This window comes from Apostichopus japonicus, chromosome 12, assembly GCF_037975245.1.
Source record: "Apostichopus japonicus isolate 1M-3 chromosome 12, ASM3797524v1, whole genome shotgun sequence".
Classification (NCBI taxonomy): Eukaryota; Metazoa; Echinodermata; class Holothuroidea; order Aspidochirotida; family Stichopodidae; genus Apostichopus; species Apostichopus japonicus.
In genome coordinates this window covers 33,053,904-33,073,529 of record NC_092572.1, presented here as the reverse complement: position 1 = coordinate 33,073,529, position 19,626 = coordinate 33,053,904, and the positions used below count along the sequence as shown (strand labels likewise).

Sequence of the window (19,626 nt, the reverse complement as noted above, 5' to 3'; positions counted from 1 at the left end):
GCTGAATACTCTCTACCTTATTATTTAACATTGTATTTGTTAACAGTGATTGTCTGCTAGTTTTAGTTGTAAAATCTTAATATATTAAAATTTATCTCCATCGAACACCAGAATTTGTATTCCTATATCTGTGATTATCTAATTTTATCTGGTCACTAATATCATTTGCTTCAACTATAATTGTTTTTTATCATATTTTTCCTTCACAAAGCAAATTCCTGATTAATGTATGGAAAGGAGTGATAAGTTCCTTCCATTAACAGAGGCATCGTTGGATTGTTTCCCGTGTCGCGGTGTTTTGTTTAGCTGGTTGGTTTAAGTACTGGTTGGCTCATGGTACTGCTGGCGCTTTTGCCGGAGTAGGAGGTTGCTTATAGGTATCACTTCCCCATTATTTTACTAATAAGTAGTACACGTTGTTCGACCCGTTGATTATGATACAATATAACCTAATATTTATCATTTTATTATCTTTATATTACAGCTCAATGCAAAATGCATGTTCATCAGCAGGACTGTGACGTCATTAACTCAATCCTCAAATTGATGGCAGTAATTTCAGTGAGAAAGGATCTAATAAATAGATTAGGTTGTAAACTGCTAATATCTCCCAAATAGTACAAACAGTTCCAGATAGAGCTTCAGTATAATACACATGCAACTAGTCTTGTATTATTGTGACGTCATCAAATGCCTATATTCTCAAGACAGAGGCAGCGACTCCATCCACACCGCCAACTGATATAGTATGGTGCACACCGATAACTAAGTTTAAGATACAATTAACAAATTTACTATTTTTTTCTCTTGAATTCAGCTTTACGAAGTTTAAAACTAAACGATGACAGGGAAGTAGCCTACATGTTAGAAAGAATGAGTAATTATGAAAGACTCGTCCACTATTAATTAAGATATATTACCCACCTATTACAGTAGGCGGGTTTAACCCCAGATAATATGCATAATTTGAATTTATTGCAAGCGTTTTCTTTCTTTTTTCGAAGAAGGGGATGGGGTGTCTAGTACATTTTCTCCATCCTATCAAGAGACCTAGTTAACGTTGTAAACTGTTAATAACTCCAAATATTACAAAGAACTCCAAACAAAGATTCGATATCTTACATGGTCATACAGGCTACTTAGTATTTTATTGTAAAGTTTACAACAAGTTGATCATACGTTTTATTACCCACATTACTGCTCACAAATACTTTATTTTCTAACTCTTAATTCATTTGCTCTTCAAGCCAAATTCTAATTACTAAGAGCCAAATAAACTATTAATGACGTCATCCATCACCCACTACGTCATCAGTATAGGAATATTTGTCTCTTTGATGTCAACTATTGAGAGAGGGAAGAAAGAGAGTACAATCCTTATCTTATACTCTTTGTGTGTATGTGGAGGGGCGGGCGGGCGGGGGCAGGGGGTGTCGGAGGTGTTAGATGACTGACCCACCACATTGGTGATCAAGTAGATGTTATTGTATTCATTTGCACCACCACCAAAACGTTAATCTTTAGAATGGGAATTAAATGGTTATGTACAGTATTTTACACCCCAATATGTTACAAAGTCTTCGTTAATTGCGGAAGTAAAGAGAAAAGGTTGTTCCACGCACTTCTCGTGTGCATGGTATAACATCCTTTATTGGTCCAATTTTATGTAATGTTATGATTCATCCCAATTCCAGACCCCTATCTCCACCTCCCAACCCCCCCCCCCCCCCCTCCCCCCCGACAAACACCTTACTACTCAGAAAATTAATTACAAGCCTGATTCTGTTAATATTTCTATACTATTTTTACGCAGACATGTTTGGAATGCTTTGGTTTAAACTGTACATAATGTATCCACAAACACTCGGTAACTAGGAGTGAATGATTACACGTTATCTTTGTTCATCCTTTTACTACATTTTGATTTAAACTGTGACGTTTCGGTTACGTAATGTCTAACAAGAGTAGAGTCACCTTAATTGTGTCAATGCAAAGACTAAATGACATTCAGTGGTTATCTACAATACCATTGTGTTATTAAATTGAACTACAAGAACTTAGAGGTGATATTAATTAATATCTGTGATATGGTTTTTTTTCTAAGTCAGCATTTCTTCATGTTTGTCGGTTCCAATGTATTATTGTTCTTAACTTGATTACAATTAGATGACATAACTGTGACGTCATATCATATGATTGAAATAACAAATGTATATTCTGTATGGTAAGTAACTGAGTCTTAACTTAATCGGTCAATACTTTTCATTGTATTCTTTAATTATTATTTTAATTTTTGCTTTATTATTTTTTTATTGATTTATAATCTGTCCGTTTCAAATCATCATCTTAATAATTAAGTTTATTGTTATTAACTTTACGTCATATCCTATTTGATGTATTGACTGGTCCCATCAGCGCACGAAGAATATAACATGAACGCTCAAAATAGTTTACAGGCAAAGAAACATAGCAAAGTTTCTATTAGTTGTTAACACTAACATTTCATTAGTAACAGTCAAGTTAAGGATGCTTTGATCATGCGCAATCAGTTTAATCCCTCCAGGTATGATAACAAGAAATTAATGAGATAGAGGTTGCTATTATTTTTAGGGCTTTTAATGGATATCATATTCTTATTTTTCATTTGCTTACTCTTAAATTTGGCTACATTTTGAAAAACAGTCTGTTGAAGTGTTGGTTATGTTTGACTCAAATGAGACTGTAACGTTGATTATCTTAAAGAGGAAAGAGGAACATTTACATTAGACTTATTAAAGAGAATCATATACTAAGCATACTGGTGAAATGTGTATCCAATTCCTACATTACGTTTTGGAGATATCGATAGCTGAGATTGTAACAGATTGTACCAAAAGTGAACTTGAAGCAAACAAGTGTGATGTTTTAGTTGCACACTGACGGCAAAATGTTCCATTTTTCTTATGCTTTTACTTCCGTAATTTGACTTTGGATTAGAAAGGATCCCAACTTTCCTTTTGGTATGTGATGATGATAATATCCATTAATTGCAAAATACACATAGTGCATACAAAGTTTTGATTCTCTACCGAAGACAAAAGGAATATATGCGATGGTGATGGCGTGTGCGTGTATGTGTGCGTCTGTGACACTCGCTTGGGTCCGTGATAACTCAACAACGGAGTGATGCATATTTGTCATACTTGTTATGTAGATGTATTATAGTAAGAAGGTGTGCCCAATTTTTGTAGCGCTGACCTTATGAATATTAATAAGGTTATGGGGTCAAACGTACAGTTTTACATTGCAATAACTCCGCAACCCGAAGTCGGATTGCAGCCAAACTTGGTATACAGTTGCTCGTTAATGTCTGGGCCCTCCTAAAATTCCGGACCCATTTTTGAGCTGGTGGACCAAATTTTATTTCCAACTAATAATGCATTTTGTGAGGCAACTTCTCTGGGCCCGAATTTTTGGGGCCCAATATTTTGGGACCATCTGAGCCCACATTTTTTCTCCATTGCAACAACACCGCAACCGTCAGTCGGGTTGAAGCTAAACTTGGTAAACATTGGTTAATAGCTGCTACATGTAGGCCATCTGGACCCCAATAATTCCGGCCCATTTTTTGGGCCGGCAGGGTTTAACTATTATTTTCAACTCAAATGCATTTTGGGACAAGTTCTTTGGGCCAGAATTTTTGGGACAATTTTAGGGCAACATTTTATTGGGCCCAATTTTCGGGAAGGGCCAACATTTTTTATAGAACTCTACAACCTTTAAGTATATCTGATTGTATCCAAACTTCGAATAAAGTTGTTGGTTAGTAGCTGGTACATGTAGGCATAACTATTATGATAATGAGTCATGGCATAAAACACTTTAATATTCCACTTACCAAGGAACCATAATGACCGTTGGGCTCTTGTTAATATTTTATCGGCTTCATTTACCCTACGTTGTTATTATAGTCCTAAGTAAAGCCTTAGCTTTTTAAGACAATATGATCACGTGAGCTTACATAATTTAACAAGATTGATTATGATAATTAATGCTGATAATGTTCTGTACATTAAGTAAGCCTTATATGCAATGGTATGCTCTCTGTGTTTCACTTTTCATTTCAATTTTTCCTTAAAGTGTTTTAGTTTACTGCATCTTTTAAAGTTTCAACTTGTTTGTGAGACTAAAGGGGAATCAAAGCAACGATTATTTTAATGTTATGTGATAGGTAAGATATCGATCATTGTGATATTATGTCATAGGTAAGCTATCGATCATTTAATATTACATGATAGGTAAGCTAACGATCATTGTGATATTTATGCCATAGGTAAGCTATTGATCATATTAATATTATATGATAGGTAAGCTATTGATCATTTTAATATAATGTAATAGGTTAACTATCGATCATATTTGATATTATGTGATAGGTAAGATATCGATCATTCTAATATTTTATGATAGGTAAGCTATTGATCATTGTAATATTATGTGATAGGTAAGCTATCAATCATTGTAATATTATGTGAGAGGTAAACTATCGATGAGCAAGTCACATTAGGTCACGTACGCATTTGACAAAAATTTATTTTAATTTTGGAGATACCGTTTTCTTGCATATTTGTAAAGATACAAAACTCGTAGATTTGAGTAAGTTTTGAAATTTTACATTTGTCTTCATTAATTGCTTCATTAACAGTCTACTTTAATAAGGTATATGAGCAGAACTTTAACAAGTTATTATTTTAGCATTACATAATTTCGTCGTAGTAAAGCTGATAATATTATGTATATATCAAGTAATCCTTAAATACAAAGATCGGCTCTGTATAATATATACTCTTCATTTAATTCTTTCATTGTTTTTTTAATGCACTTTATAAATGATTCTAATGGCTTCATTTTATTTCAGATGGTCTTTTAATTTCTTTATATGCCAATATTTTCCTTCGATTTATAACATTTCTAAGACTGCATCTAATACTTACTCTAATTATTGTTATATTTAGTCATTAATTATTAGATTGCATTCTACTAATCCATTTATTAATTTTACTTTCTTTTAAGATTTAGTTGCTTCCTTTCGTTACTCCTTTTTCTATTTTATGAATCAATCTTTGATATTACTCACGCGTAATATAGTGAATATTAGAAGAATATTGTTAAATATTATCATAATAACAATGGCTGGCTGTCTACCGTTAAACCATTGATTGTGTTACTCAAAATTATACTAAAACATTGTCTTAGAGATGACACTAATTGATAACAATGACATGTTTTGTTTTTAATCCAGTTTTTGTTCGATTATTTTGTTCTCTAATGATGTTGCTTTAAAGACAATAGGAACATGTGACTTTGACGTATTATAGTAAGACTTTAACATATTAGTAACGAAGATAATGTTCTGTATATTTAACATTAACCTTAAATGCAATGATCGGCTCTCCATACATATCTTTCATTCTTCTTGTATCATTATTTTGCTTCTCCTTATTAATGGGACTGGTTGATGATTAATGCATATCCATGATCTATTCATTGTAATTCAGTTTTTTGTCGTATTTGCATTAACGCAATTAGATGTTATGAAGCCATAAAGTTTACCAATATTCCTCAACCCCCGTCCCGCATAACTGAATATAGGTACATTAACTATACCAACACCGACTAACAGATAAATATGGAAGAAATCATTGCGTTGCAGTATCTGTTTATGATATTAGATATTTCTAAAGAAATAATTATTCCTTTCCTTTTAATTGTACTTGGTATCTTCCTTATTCTGCATGTTTGTACAAATATATAAATTTTGCAACCAAACACGCTTGTTCCCTTTGAGGCGATCCAGATCTCTCATTGTGATACAATTACACTCAATTTATCCCATCCATATGTTAATATATCATAATTTCATATCGTAGAATCGTATATTGAAATTATTGATATGTATTGATATTGTAATGTCAATGGAAGCAATAAAAGAAAACTAATCAGATAAATATTGTCAATAGTGTTATCTCTGTGTAACATGTAGTCTATGTACTAACTTGTTATTTCAACCTCTTACTCTTATCCTGTCATGCGTCAAGGTCACACAGAAGGTTAAGGCTATACAGTAACTCTCCGGTAAAACAGGTGAGGCAGGTACAGTTGCGGTTGAGATTAAGAAAAAAGTGTCGCTATCGTTTTGCGAGCCTTAAATTTAAACTTTCTCTTCAAGTTAATCCCAATCTTTTCTAGAAACATGTGTTGGTCCCGCCTGACCACAGATGACCTTCGACAGAAATTAAGTGAAACCGGTAAATAGTATGTATAAACTTTATCTATAATGTGTCTCACAACTTAATGTATGTATCGTTTCATTTCTATGACTGAGTAATTGGCTTATTGTATCCTTCGTGGTGCGACTTTGTGGTCTGCAGTGCAAGAGATATATATGTATATATTATATATATAACAGGCAATACACAATAGACTCATAGGCAGTGTAGTAGACTGTACAGGTACTGTATAGTAGACTGTACAGGTACTGTATAGTAGACTGTACATGTACTGTATATAGTAGACTGTACAGGTACTGTGTAGTAGACTGTACATGCACTGTATAGTAGACTGTACAGGTACTGTATAGTAGACTGTACAGGTACTGTATAGTAGACTGTACAGGTACTGTGTAGTAGACTGTACAGGTAATATAGTAGACTGTACAGGTACTGTATAGTAGACTGTACAGGTACTGTATAGTAGACTGTACAGGTACTGTATAGTAGACTGTACAGGTACTGTATAGTAGACTGTACAGGTACTGTGTAGTAGACTGTACAGGTACTGTATAGTAGACTGTACAGGTACTGTATAGTAGACTGTACAGGCAATGTATAGTAGACTGTACAGGTACTGTATAGTAGACTGTACAGGTACTGTATATAGTAGACTGTACAGGTACTGTATAGTAGACTGTACATGTACTGTATATAGTAGACTGTACAGGTACTGTGTAGTAGACTGTACATGCACTGTATAGTAGACTGTACATGTACTGTATATAGTAGACTGTACAGGTACTGTGTAGTAGACTGTACAGGTAATATAGTAGACTGTACAGGTACTGTGTAGTAGACTGTACAGGTACTGTATAGTAGACTGTACAGGTACTGTATAGTAGACTGTACAGGTACTGTGTAGTAGACTGTACAGGTACTGTATATAGTAGACTGTACAGGTACTGTATAGTAGACTGTACAGGTACTGTATAGTAGACTGTACAGGTACTGTATAGTAGACTGTACAGGTACTGTATAGTAGACTGTACAGGTACTGTATAGTAGACTGTACAGGTACTGTATAGTAGACTGTACAGGTACTGTATAGTAGACTGTACAGGTACTGTATAGTAGACTGTACAGGTACTGTATAGTAGACTGTACAGGTACTGTATAGTAGACTGTACAGGTTCTGTATATAGTAGACTGTACAGGTACTGTATAGTAGACTGTACAGGTACTGCATAGTAGACTGTACAGGTACTGTATAGTAGACTGTACAGGTACTGTACAGTAGACTGTACAGGTAGTGTATAGTACCTGCATGGGTTGTACATACGTGCATTTATAGTGATTTATCCATTTTAAATGTTAGCATATTACTTATATATATTTTTTCAATTTTTTCAACTCCAATTTACATATTCATAATAAAATTAGATCCTTAAATTTAGTTAATTTACTGTATTGTTTAGTCGGATAAAACGAATTACCATACCATATGATATCCTTTGTTCCAAAATATTATTGTTGCATATGCGAAATGAAATCTCATATTTAATAAGCAATATTCACTAATGTGCATGTTTTTACGTGATGTGTTAGTACTTCACCAAAGCACATAAAAGCTTGAAGTGCACCGCGCGTATGGAAAGCCATTTTAACATTTAATCGGGAATTTGAGATATCTTAAATTGTTTCTTATTTTAGATATCTGAAATTCTAATTCGGATATCTGAAATTGATTTCGAGATATCTGAAATTGAATTCAAGATATCTGCATTTCTAATTCACAAAACGTTATTTGAGGAGTGTGTGTCGCTCAGTACAGACTAGTCCTTAGCCATATTGCGACCAAGCCGGTTCAGTTACATGATCTGAAATGTCTCAATCGTAGCTGCGTAAACTGTAGAGAGCTCACTTTGATAGAGGTTTTGCGTATGACACAAATATCAAATATCATCAGCTAATAAAAAGTAATTCAACAATTGAACGCTTTGGATGATAAAAACAGATTTTAAGTGATATACATTGATATATGAAACAGACGTTTACTCGCAACCGAAGGTTTCATTATACTCAGATTGAAGTATAGAGGTTTCCTCTTATGAAGCTGTTTCATAGACACCAATTTTCACAAACCATGCACCAACACACACATAAGCTAGGAATATTCACTCCTACTTTGAAGTGACAAAAAAACACGTAACGCTCTTGTACCCTCTGAACTCCGGATAAAAAATATTTCGAGCATTTTTCCAACACACCAAGTCTTCACAAGCTATACAGCAAGCTCAAGCAAACATGCTAGTAAACTTATTTTTTTACAAATTGACTCAGACAAGAAAGTGCAGAGCAGAGGCGGGCTAACTGGCATACACTAACGGCTTATAAAATAACACCGTTAACAAGTTGGAAACTGACATGATCATGATTTAAAACATTCCCTATCCTAAATTTGTTTTGAAGTTTGTTCCAATTTATGTAGTATGTATGTAGTTTGCACTGAGGTTATCGTTCCTTAGTTAAGCGCCTTTTGACAGTTGCGTTGTAGCCCTAGCGTGGCAGGTCGCGTAAACAGTACAACCTAACCTTATTTGAAGCAAATACAATTTGACAAACTCTACAGGTACCATAACAGTTATCTATAAAAACTATAAATGCAGTCAGTTACTACAATCGTCCTCACACTGCCTATGAGTCTATTGTGTATTGCCTGTTATATATATAATATATATATGTTCCGCGCGATTTACCGATCTGCGCTATCTTAAGATTGCGCTGCGCGTTCTTAGGATCCAATAATTGCGCACCGATCTTGAGATTGCGCAAGCTGTTAATAGCAAGCTGCTAGTGTTAACTGTAGGCCTGTACGGGAAAAAACATGGCAGGAGGGGCCAAGGTTTTTCTTGATATTAAACACACCAAATTCTACGCAACACAAAATGAATAAATACGGGTAGCCAATGTTAGGGCTGTGAGTTTTCGTTTAAAGACCTAGACGTTTAAACGGCCGATTTTTCGTTCGTTTAAACGTTCGCGAAAATCGCGAAAAATGGTTTCAGTACCGAAATCGGCCTTTTCCGACAGAATTTCGGTACTATTTTTTATTTTAAGAAAACCGAAATGTGAATTGTAAATACTGGAGAAAAAAAAACAAAGTTAAAGCTTCCATCCATCATTTGTTGACTTTGGTTTCTCCTATTTACTGTTTTTTTCGCAATGTGAAAGTAAATTGCAACAAGAGAAAGCTTATCTGCTAGATGACATTGTCAGCTACCATCGGCACACGCTATATACCAGTGCTGAGTGTCAAAACTAGGCCTAACATTAGGCTATGCAGCCCTTATATGCGTGAATCAGTTTGGTGACTTTTTAGTATTGAACTGACCTTGGTGGCCAACGTTAGTAGTTGTGAGAAGTACACACTCAAATGACGATATGCAGTTCAAAATAAATTGTTATATCCAACGTGTTTGCCCTCTTTGTGATGTTTTTATTATTTTACTTCAATTAACCAGCAGAGGATATAGAGAAAATCTTTTCAAACACATTGCGCACACTGGCGGATCCAGGGCCTTTGTTTGGGAGGGGCCAAAGTGGCGTTAGAGTGATATGGGGGAGGGGTCAAAGGGGAGGGGGTGCCCCCCAGATGCAATTTGGTGCGGCAAAAGTGTACAATGGTGATGTTAATTTACTTCTAAAAAAAAGTTTCCTAAAATATTTATAAAACAAAGTTGGGATCATCTTTCTCAAGAAATTTTATTTTTCATAGGTTATAAATCTCTTACAACCAGCCTGTAACTGCAAAATGGTGGTAAACTGTAAATCCTCATTTAATCATACATTTAATTTAAAACCAGAAAACGAAAAGGTTTAGACTAGTCTACCACTGCTATTCCTCTCGATTTTTTAAATTTCCAATCATACGATTTAGGGAATGTTCGGAAACACTTTAGGCTCACCTTTGGGGGGGGGGGTATGGCCCCCGTTGCCCCCCCCCTTGGATCCGCCAGTGATTGCGCAAAGTTAGTCTTCAAAAAATGATCGTTAAATTTAAACTTGCAAGGTACATTGCGCAATCCAAAATACCATACGACATGTACAGCCGCGCACGCAGCCGGACCAGAACGCAGTCCTAGCAGTGTGAAAACATTTGAACAGGGCTCTGTTAGTTGAACAACAAAAATGCAAAAAGTAACATTAGACCAATCACAGTCCATTATTCACTGTTAATAACTGTTTAATTATGTGTTTGAATTCAGCTCCTTTTTACCACCACAGAATGTTTATTTAATCTATCATTGTGTGCCTGATTACGATGTAATTTTTATCATTTTAACTCATACCACTAGGAACGATCCTAATGTACTTATGGCAGCATTTATAAGCAAATGATTGTATCATTAAGTTTGTAAATGAATGAAGACGAATATCATACATTGTATGATCCTGTAAACTTGAAATTATCTATATATTGTATAAATGTTGCCAGTCACTGCATTGAGAATTCCAATGTTTTTAGCTTTAATGTGTTGTGCTGTAAATAAAGAACCTGTTAACACAATTGACAGGATTTATTTTTATTACATGAATTTCTTAAACTCTAATCATTGACAGGATGTGTTTTAATAGATCCTTAAACAGAGAGGACATCGATTAATAAGAATGATGAAATCCGACTGAAAAAGGAGACTGGTTGCTGATCTTCTTTAGTGCTGTCCTTTAGTAGTGTCACAGTTCAACCTGAAAAACTAATGAATAATTCTTAGAACATGCATGAAATGAGACAAAATTCATCCCCATCTTAAGGGAAATCAACATGCCCAATGAAAACTGATGTTTTAGAGGGACTCTTGTTGTAGGCTATACAACTTTTATTGCGAAATAAAGAATTTATTTTAGAAAAAACCTGCCTATAGCCGTCCCTTTAAGTACTTATAATACCTACGAACTGACGTGAATTATCTCCACCTTGGCATCCCATAGGATTGATGATGACGTCAGTTGAGTTTTGCAGAGAATTAATGAGGTACCGACACCATCATTTGATTCAGATACTCCATACAGCTACGATCGCAAGATCGCGCAGTATCGATAAAACGCGCAAGACGGGCCTTGCGCAATCTTAAGATCGGTGCGCAATTATAGGATTTTAAGAACGCGCAGCGCAATCTTAAGATAGCGCAGATCGGTAAATCGCGCGGAACATATATATATATATATATATATATATATATATATATATATATATATATATATATATATATATATATATATATATATATATATATATATATATATATGCATATATATATATATATATATATATATATATATATATATATATATATGTATATATGTATATATATATGTATATATGTATATGTATATATATATATATATATATATATATATATATATATATATATATATATATGTATATGTATATATATATATATATATATATATATATATATATATATATATATATATATATATATATATATATATATATATATATATATATATATATATATATATATATATATATCGCTGCTGAATAATGTTCTAAATATTTGACAAATCAACCTCAAGCATAAGAGGTAATAAGAAAATATGATACTTACAAAGAAACTATAATCCAAAAGGATTAATCTCATGCGGTTACTAGTATTGATATAATATTATATGTGTATTACACTTACAGTATATATACCCTCTATGCTTAAGCAGGAGGTATTCCTTGGCAATACATTGCTCCTTGAGAGGAAATTGACAAGTGAAATCTCGCTGGGATGGTTTTCCATTGGGGGGGGGGGGGTATTTTCGCAAGTTTGTCAGTAAATTTAGGAAGTGTTCTTTTTTCTTATAGAAGTTGTGGACTAATATTAGCCTTATATTTGGAGTAACATACAAAATGTGTGTTAAAATTGTTGATGAGTGACATATTTATATTCTAATCAGGATGCAATAAAAGTATCATCAAAAGTCGGATTACTGAAGTAATGTTTTATTTCTAGGGAAAATTGATCACGCCAAGAGCATTACCCGAGAAGTCAGAATACTATAGTTTGAATCACGGCATGAATATCAATGCTTTCATATGAATGACCTTTTATTGCTGTTATTTAACGGATTGTTTTTACTAAATGTTCCCGTTACAATAATAATTTACCATGCATAAGCTAAATAGAAATAACGACACAACAACTCTGATAACCTTAAATGAGTTATTATCTGCTCCAAAATTGTGTAAGTTCTTAACACATATACACTCATTTACCAAGCATATAGCTATCGATAAGATTCTTGTACACAGTATAGGTAACCAAATTAACAACATATGATTTGCTGAAGTTAATTATCTTGAGTTCTTACGTTTACTACCGATAGAGTTACACTAGTATAAAGTTATCATTTATTTAACGCCTTCTACACTAGAGGTGTTCGTTGTAACAATATCTTCTTTTTTTTATATGATTATTGACATATTGCTCTTATTTATGAGCACCTGTAGGGGGCAAGGAAAGATCAGGGGACTTGCACTCCACATGGAAAATAAAATTGTTAACAACAATCAGGGTTAAACCAAACTAATGATACATACAAATTAACCACATTCCAGCTCGCTATAAGGGCTCAGAATAGCAGGGGTGGTCATTTAATTCTTAGAACATTGCTGGGGCTTCCCCAGCCGTACATTTCTGCGTAGCGTTGTTTGCGGTTTGCTATTATAATGCACTGGCATTATTCCCAACATAACGTTTACATCTGCAAAATTTTCATTGCAGACGACAGCATATTTGGGCATTGTTTGGATTCTAATTTTAGCTCACCAAATGTTACTTCAACATACTTTTATAAATGAATAAGGAAACTTGTCAGTCACAATTTTCTGAAACCTTATTCATGAACCAAAATCATCATGCATCTTACCAAGACGGACAAATGTTAGTTACCAAAGCGTGAAATAACCCTACTCTTTGCCACGTGTATAATATTTCATGGTCGGCTAGCGTGGTTTGGTGGCGGCGAGGGATATGTGTTGGAAAATACATTTTATTTTTTTCTAACACATAATTTTGTGAATGACCGTTGGCGTGTCATTTCGTTATTTCATGACGTGTTCAGCCAAGAATGTGTGTCACGTGAAGCAATCCCCTGATCTTTTCCCCACTGTTAAAAAAGCAGTGGTTATGACGTATTATCATTCTCATGTTGCCTTCACCCGTAGAGTATTTTTTATTCACAGAATACTCACTTTCAACGTTAATTTAAATATTATAATAAAACTGCAGACATTAATGAATGACTGATTGTAACATTGTAATAACAATCTAAATATAACATGGTGGATAATTACCAAAAATAATATATAATACACATTTATATCAATAATTGTCTTGAAGAGAGGGGAAAACTGAAAATAAGAACCACTGGTGCATTTATAATTAAATATGAAATAATATTACCGTTTTGTCGCCTCTGTTAAGACAGGACATTAAATTTATTATCATCCATCAACAATTTGACAGAAATGTCATATTTTTCAAAGGGAAATGATTAAAAGAAACGTGAGTGTAAGAAACAATAACGTTGGATTAAAGCAGTATGTTAAATGTAATTCGTATGATTTCCTCATGTTGTCATAACATGCTTTGAAACTTCGCCAACATTGAAGCCAATCAGTTTGCATCTCCGGTGATCAAAACGGTTGGAAGTTGGTGTGTTATAAACCGGGGAAACGTTTTAAAACAATAAATCACTTTGGCTACATTTTTATTGAATACAAATACCGCTGGTATGGTGAATATATCCGGACTGCATAGAATAGACTACTTTACTAAATAGAAATATAGTACATGATATTATAACCTATGAAAATGTATCAACATATCTTATTGAAGAGCAACCCTACAATAAGGAAACAAACTTGGGAGTCAAAATAAGCAGTAACGCCTGAGTAATGTCACTTGATTCAGTTCACGTTGTTGCACATTAATTAAAACAATGTTGATTTGTATTGTTCAGCGTTGTCCCAATAGGAAGATTCCTTGTACAGTTTGAAGGATAATAAGACCTGTACATGTGACATTGGACTCGAATAGGTTTTTGTTGGCACCTTTAATACGTTCACTTGATCTCAACATATATAGACGAGGTACAAATGAATTGACTCAACTTTACCGTGAATATGTCTAGTGAAAAGCTTGGAAGGGGATTTCCCATTTCAACTATTTCCAGCTATTGCACACGTACCTGGATATCAATCATCAAACTCAACACCGCTTCTAAAGAAAAAGATGATGCACATTATTTTGAGACGTTCCGTCAAAAATCATGAACATTATTTTGCGTACGTTCCTATATTTATCGTAATTGCCAGCGACATGTGTTACTTGAGTGGCATATGAATATTCATGTCCCGTCATTTCACGAGCTGCACTTTTCAATCTCTTTATGCGTACTTAGAGATGTCGAGAGTTGGTCCGAATCACTGGCGGATCCAAGGGGGGGGGGGGGGGCAAGGTGAGCAAAAAAGTGTTTCCGAACATCCGCTAAATCGTATGATTGGAAAATAAAAAAATCGAGAGGAATGGCAGTGGTAGACTAATCTAAACCTTTTCGTTTTCTGGTTTAAAATTAAATGCAGAGCTCCCAACTGACCCGCAATTCGCGGGAATTAGACCCGCAGTCTAACACCCAAACCCGCTGACCCGCACAAGCGTCCGAAAAAACCGCATTGTAATTGTCAAGTATACATAAAAAAATTTGCATCGAATTTTGACTTAGCAACCATCATTTCTTTAGCATTTAGCATAATAGAGTATAAAACCTCCTTTACAGCATCATTTGAACCTTTGAATTGGGGCGAGCAGCAAACATTTTCATGCCACGGGAAAGAATGAATTATCACCTACTATTCAATTTATTGATGTTACACAAAAAAAAATGCATATTTCTCAGAAAATTTTGGGTGACAAAAGCCTTTCTAAGTGCCACCATTTTACATGTAGGCATCACCAGGATTCATTACCCCTCCCCCAGGACGGCGATTCGTGGCATGGACCAGCATTTGCCTTCTCAAGAGTTGGGAGCTATGTAAATGTATGAGCATGAGGATTTACAGTTTAACACCATTTTGCAGTTACAGGCTGGTTGTAAGAAATTTATAACCTATGAGAAATAAAATTTCTTGAGAAAGATGATCCCAACTTTGTTTTAGAAATATTTTAGAAAATTACACCTGGGAAACATTTTTTTTAGAAGTAAATTAACATCACCATTGTACACTTTTGTCGCACCAAATTGCATCTGAGGGCATTCAGCAATAGAAAATTTGCACCCCCTCCCCTTAGACCCCTCCCCATATCACTCTAATGCCACTTTGGCCCCTCCCAAACAGAGGCCCTGGATCCGCCAGTGGTCCGAATGTGTGAGGAAAAATACGGCAAAATAAGTGAAAAGTCTAGACGAGCTGTTATGTCGATAAGGAAAGATTGTACACACCCCTTTTCCAATCTACCTTAAATATGTCTAGCGGAGGTACCTGCCTCTGGAACCACCCCCCCCCCCCTCCCTCTCCAAGAAAAAAAAGACGAAAAAAAAGAAGAGATTTGAAAATTAAAATTGTCACATTTCATAGTTAAAGTGAACTTGAAGCAAACAGGTGTGATGTCATTGTTGCACACGTGCTGATGATGTTGTGTATTTCTTAAATATTTGCATTTACTTTTCTGCCCTAAGATGTGTTCCATTCACAATTTTTAACGCACCACGGACATTGACCTTATATGCACTTGCAACCCCGTGAGGTAAACTAGCCATATGTCTCTTTCAAGGTCTAAACAATAGACTGGACTATAAGGAAAAACAGAGCAATCAGTTAAAACTGTTCGGCACATCCGTCAGAATAGATATGGAATACATATGGAGTACATCATATCATAAAAATTCCAAGTTTTTGACCAAAAGGCATTTTTCTTGACAAGCCCTCAAATTAATCTTAACTATACGTACACTCAATCTAGCATGGGTGGCTTATACTAAAAATGCTCACCTAATTTGTTGTTAGCCTTTCAAAGCACATGGCTGGCTGTCAACCGATATTGATTGAGCGAATTTCTTCTTAAATGCTGTTATGGCAAAACATGATAATAATGGAGATTAAAACATGTCATCTTAATTAATCCCCAAAACACGAACAACGTATCTTATCTGGAGGGTATAAGTAATCATATAACTGCCCATGTCCTAATTATGATTGTTATTTCGAGTTTGTGAGTTCACGAGATGGAAAGTAGGTAAAGGAGGGAGTGTCCCACATTTTAAGTTTTTCATGCTAAAGTGCCCTTATGAAAGTTCTAAAGTGTCCCGCTCTGAAAGTTCTAAAGCGTCCCGCACTGAAAGTTCTAAAGTGTCCCGCTCTGAAAGTTCTTAAGTTCCCTCTTGAAAGTTAGACTATGCCCATTCAGTCCCTTCTACACATTAATGTTTCATATACACCAGAAGGATGATATTATCTCTGGAAATGGTCAACAATGACCACAGGGGCAGTCTAAATTTAATGAAAATAATGAATGATGCCCTTTTGCACACTTGCAGATCATGCATGGTTTTACTTTCAAATCTGCATCCAATTTGCTAGAAAAACATAATTTAGTATTTTTGTATGACCTTTACAACCTCTTGATGCAAACAAGCCACCTTATCCAAGGGATATATGTAAAAGTAAAAATAAGAACACACTTTGTTGTCAGTGTGCAACTTGAATGAAGGTTTGATAATTGCTTGAAATTATTTTTAGTTATCTTATTTTATTCTTAGGTATATCGAAACGAAATTTCTCATGGAGTATCCTTTCGAGATATAAAAAACCGAAATTGCGTGTTAGGCAGATAACATTATTTTATCAAATGTCAGTGGCCAATCTAGGATTTGTCTAAAACGCGGTAGTCCTCTGGACTGATGTTAAATTGTCAATTGGCTGCTTTAGGCCTGTTCTGGTGTTTGGCGAGTTGGAACATTTACGTAAGAGACGTAAATATTGAAGAAATAGTAATACTGAAGGCAATACAGATTGCTAGCATAGAAGTAGGTAACCTTGAGTTCAGTCGCAAAGCCAGTCGCTGGGTGAAGGGTCCTCCTCTTCACCAAGAAGTCGTCAAACATAAATGGAGTTTACTGCTACCCTGGACCATTTCCAGGAAGAAGAGTGCTTTTCACGTTCTCAAATTGATAATTTGATTGAGATGTATTTTACTTAATTGAGAAGGCTACGACCAATTTGGTTCATTTCCAAAACTTTGAAATGCAAATAAAAATATGTTGGTTTAGGGTTGATTGCCATAACATTTTAATCTAAATTTTTATTGTAATTCAGGTACCAGTGTGTAAAAAAAAGCATACACAATATACATGGATGGAAGAAAGCATGGGCCCATAATTGATTGCTATAGTAGATGGCTTCTACACCCATCCTGAACCATTTATAGAGCAATTCCTGTTGAATAGCATTTTGTATCCTATTTAACTATTACCTATTACCTAACTATTACACTACGAGGTGCATGGTACAAAGAATGTCGAACTCGACAGAGAGTTAATTGACAGCTTGTGTTCAATGTAAGTTGACTCTATAGGAGAGTATTCGACATTGTTGAAATGAATGGAAACTGTAGGTCTTTCCGAGCGCATTTGACCTATTATTACAAATGACTACTCAATATAGTGCGATCATACTTCTATATTGCACGCGAACATTTATCTCACTATTTGTCATGAAGAAAACCTTAAAAACAGACGGTCGTGAAAATAGTATCAGTTAGAAGTTACAGGTGCATTTTATTGTTTACGAATATCTCGCGCTTGTCAAAACTGGAATAAATGAAGAAAAAAAAGGGTACTTACAGCTTCTATAATCAAATGTGTCAAATATATGCTGACAGAAATGGCATATATAGTTAAAGGGAAATGTGTAAGAAGTATACTTAAGACGTAGAACAAAGATTATATCCACTCCATTATTACTATTACCAGCTATGATTGTACCTCAAGGAGACCATCAGTCATCAACTAAAATCCGCCTCTGTTAAAACAATAAAAGTGTCACGCACACGTGCTTCATTTGTAGGGCAAATTTAACTTGGTTTGACTATGAACTCTTTGATTGTACCTGCCGTGGTCAGTCGAGGGTTTGTTTGATTTTGTTCCACTTTCCACCACTCCCATCGATCGAATTTTATAAATTGTCTTCAGTCATTTTTGGGCCAACAAAATATGCTGGAAAGATGATAAGATAATGAGAAATAACTTAATTGACAAGATACTGGAAATTTTGCCCGACTAGAACATTGCGGAAATTTTCTGGAACCTTATTATTCTACATTAAATAATTCTCCATTCAACCAATACTCTACCTACGGAAATATTTTCTTTCGGAACTTGCATTTTTGCTTGCCTTACATTGTTCATTTCATCTGTATCAACTCACACAAATATATCAAATGATTCACACTTTCTGCACTATATTGTACATTGTACAAGTCAGTTTGGCCATTCGGAAGTGATATGGTAACTTATTCAATTTCACGTATCTGAAGTTTCGTCCCACTGTTTGCAGGAAGGGATACTTACCACAATAGAGATGTTTTTAACAACATTTGAAGGAACAAATATATCAGAGGCATGAGTTTTACACGATGAAAGCACGGGATAGTCAGAATTAGATAGCAATAAACTGATATCTTCTGTCAGTTGAGTTAGAATTTTGTATAAATAACCAGGCAAAGAAATAAAGATAATTTCTGGTTTTTCAGGAAGCAGCAAGTGAGTAGTCTAATTGACAAAAATCACTATGGATAGATATAGTAACTGATGAGGTTTGTGAAATTACAGCTGTAATTCTAAAAGACTGTGCTGGAAGCTTTGTTTTGATCGATGTCAACTCTTCTTATCATATATTGAGCAAGGAATATTGCATTAACGGTCCATAGTGGGAAGAAATTGTTAAGCCAGGTTGTCTTGCTTTGTTAATAAGCAGTTCCATTACATGTCTACATATGTATGGGCGTATGTATGGGATTGTAGTTATTTATTATTAGTCGACTTCTGCTTTGTGTGTTTATTCAAATTGTCAAGTAGGCCTTATAAATGGTTGAAGACCATTAGGAAACTAGATAAGCAATATTCTGTTTTTGTAACAGAGATATAACATGGAAAATGGGAAAAAACAAGTTTAAATTTATAAACTTTAATATATAAACTAAAATTTAGTCTTCATCGATAACCTCACTTCTGCTTTGTGTGTTTATTCAAATTGTCAAGTTATAAATGGTTGAAGACCATCAGGAAACTACGTAAGCAATATTCA

At 34.6% G+C, this 19,626-nt stretch overlaps 1 protein-coding gene and 1 long non-coding RNA gene across 7 annotated transcripts in view; one reads left to right on the top strand and one right to left on the bottom strand.

The window, feature by feature from the left end:
• The window catches only part of LOC139977744 (uncharacterized), an 831,623-nt gene that overhangs the window by 594,832 nt on the left and 217,165 nt on the right, over positions 1 to 19,626 (top strand). For 4 of the 6 annotated variants that reach the window (XM_071987329.1, XM_071987325.1, XM_071987327.1 and 1 more), the window contains exon 11: positions 485 to 2,741. The gene's annotated coding sequence lies outside the window, so the exon portion shown is untranslated. Of the gene's footprint in view, positions 1 to 484; positions 4,416 to 19,626 lie in introns of those variants that run through there. The other 2 variants (XM_071987324.1, XM_071987323.1) reach the window with 2 other exon arrangements.
• LOC139977776 (uncharacterized) overlaps positions 1 to 19,626 on the bottom strand; it is a 226,329-nt gene that overhangs the window by 31,020 nt on the left and 175,683 nt on the right. The window lies entirely within an intron of this gene.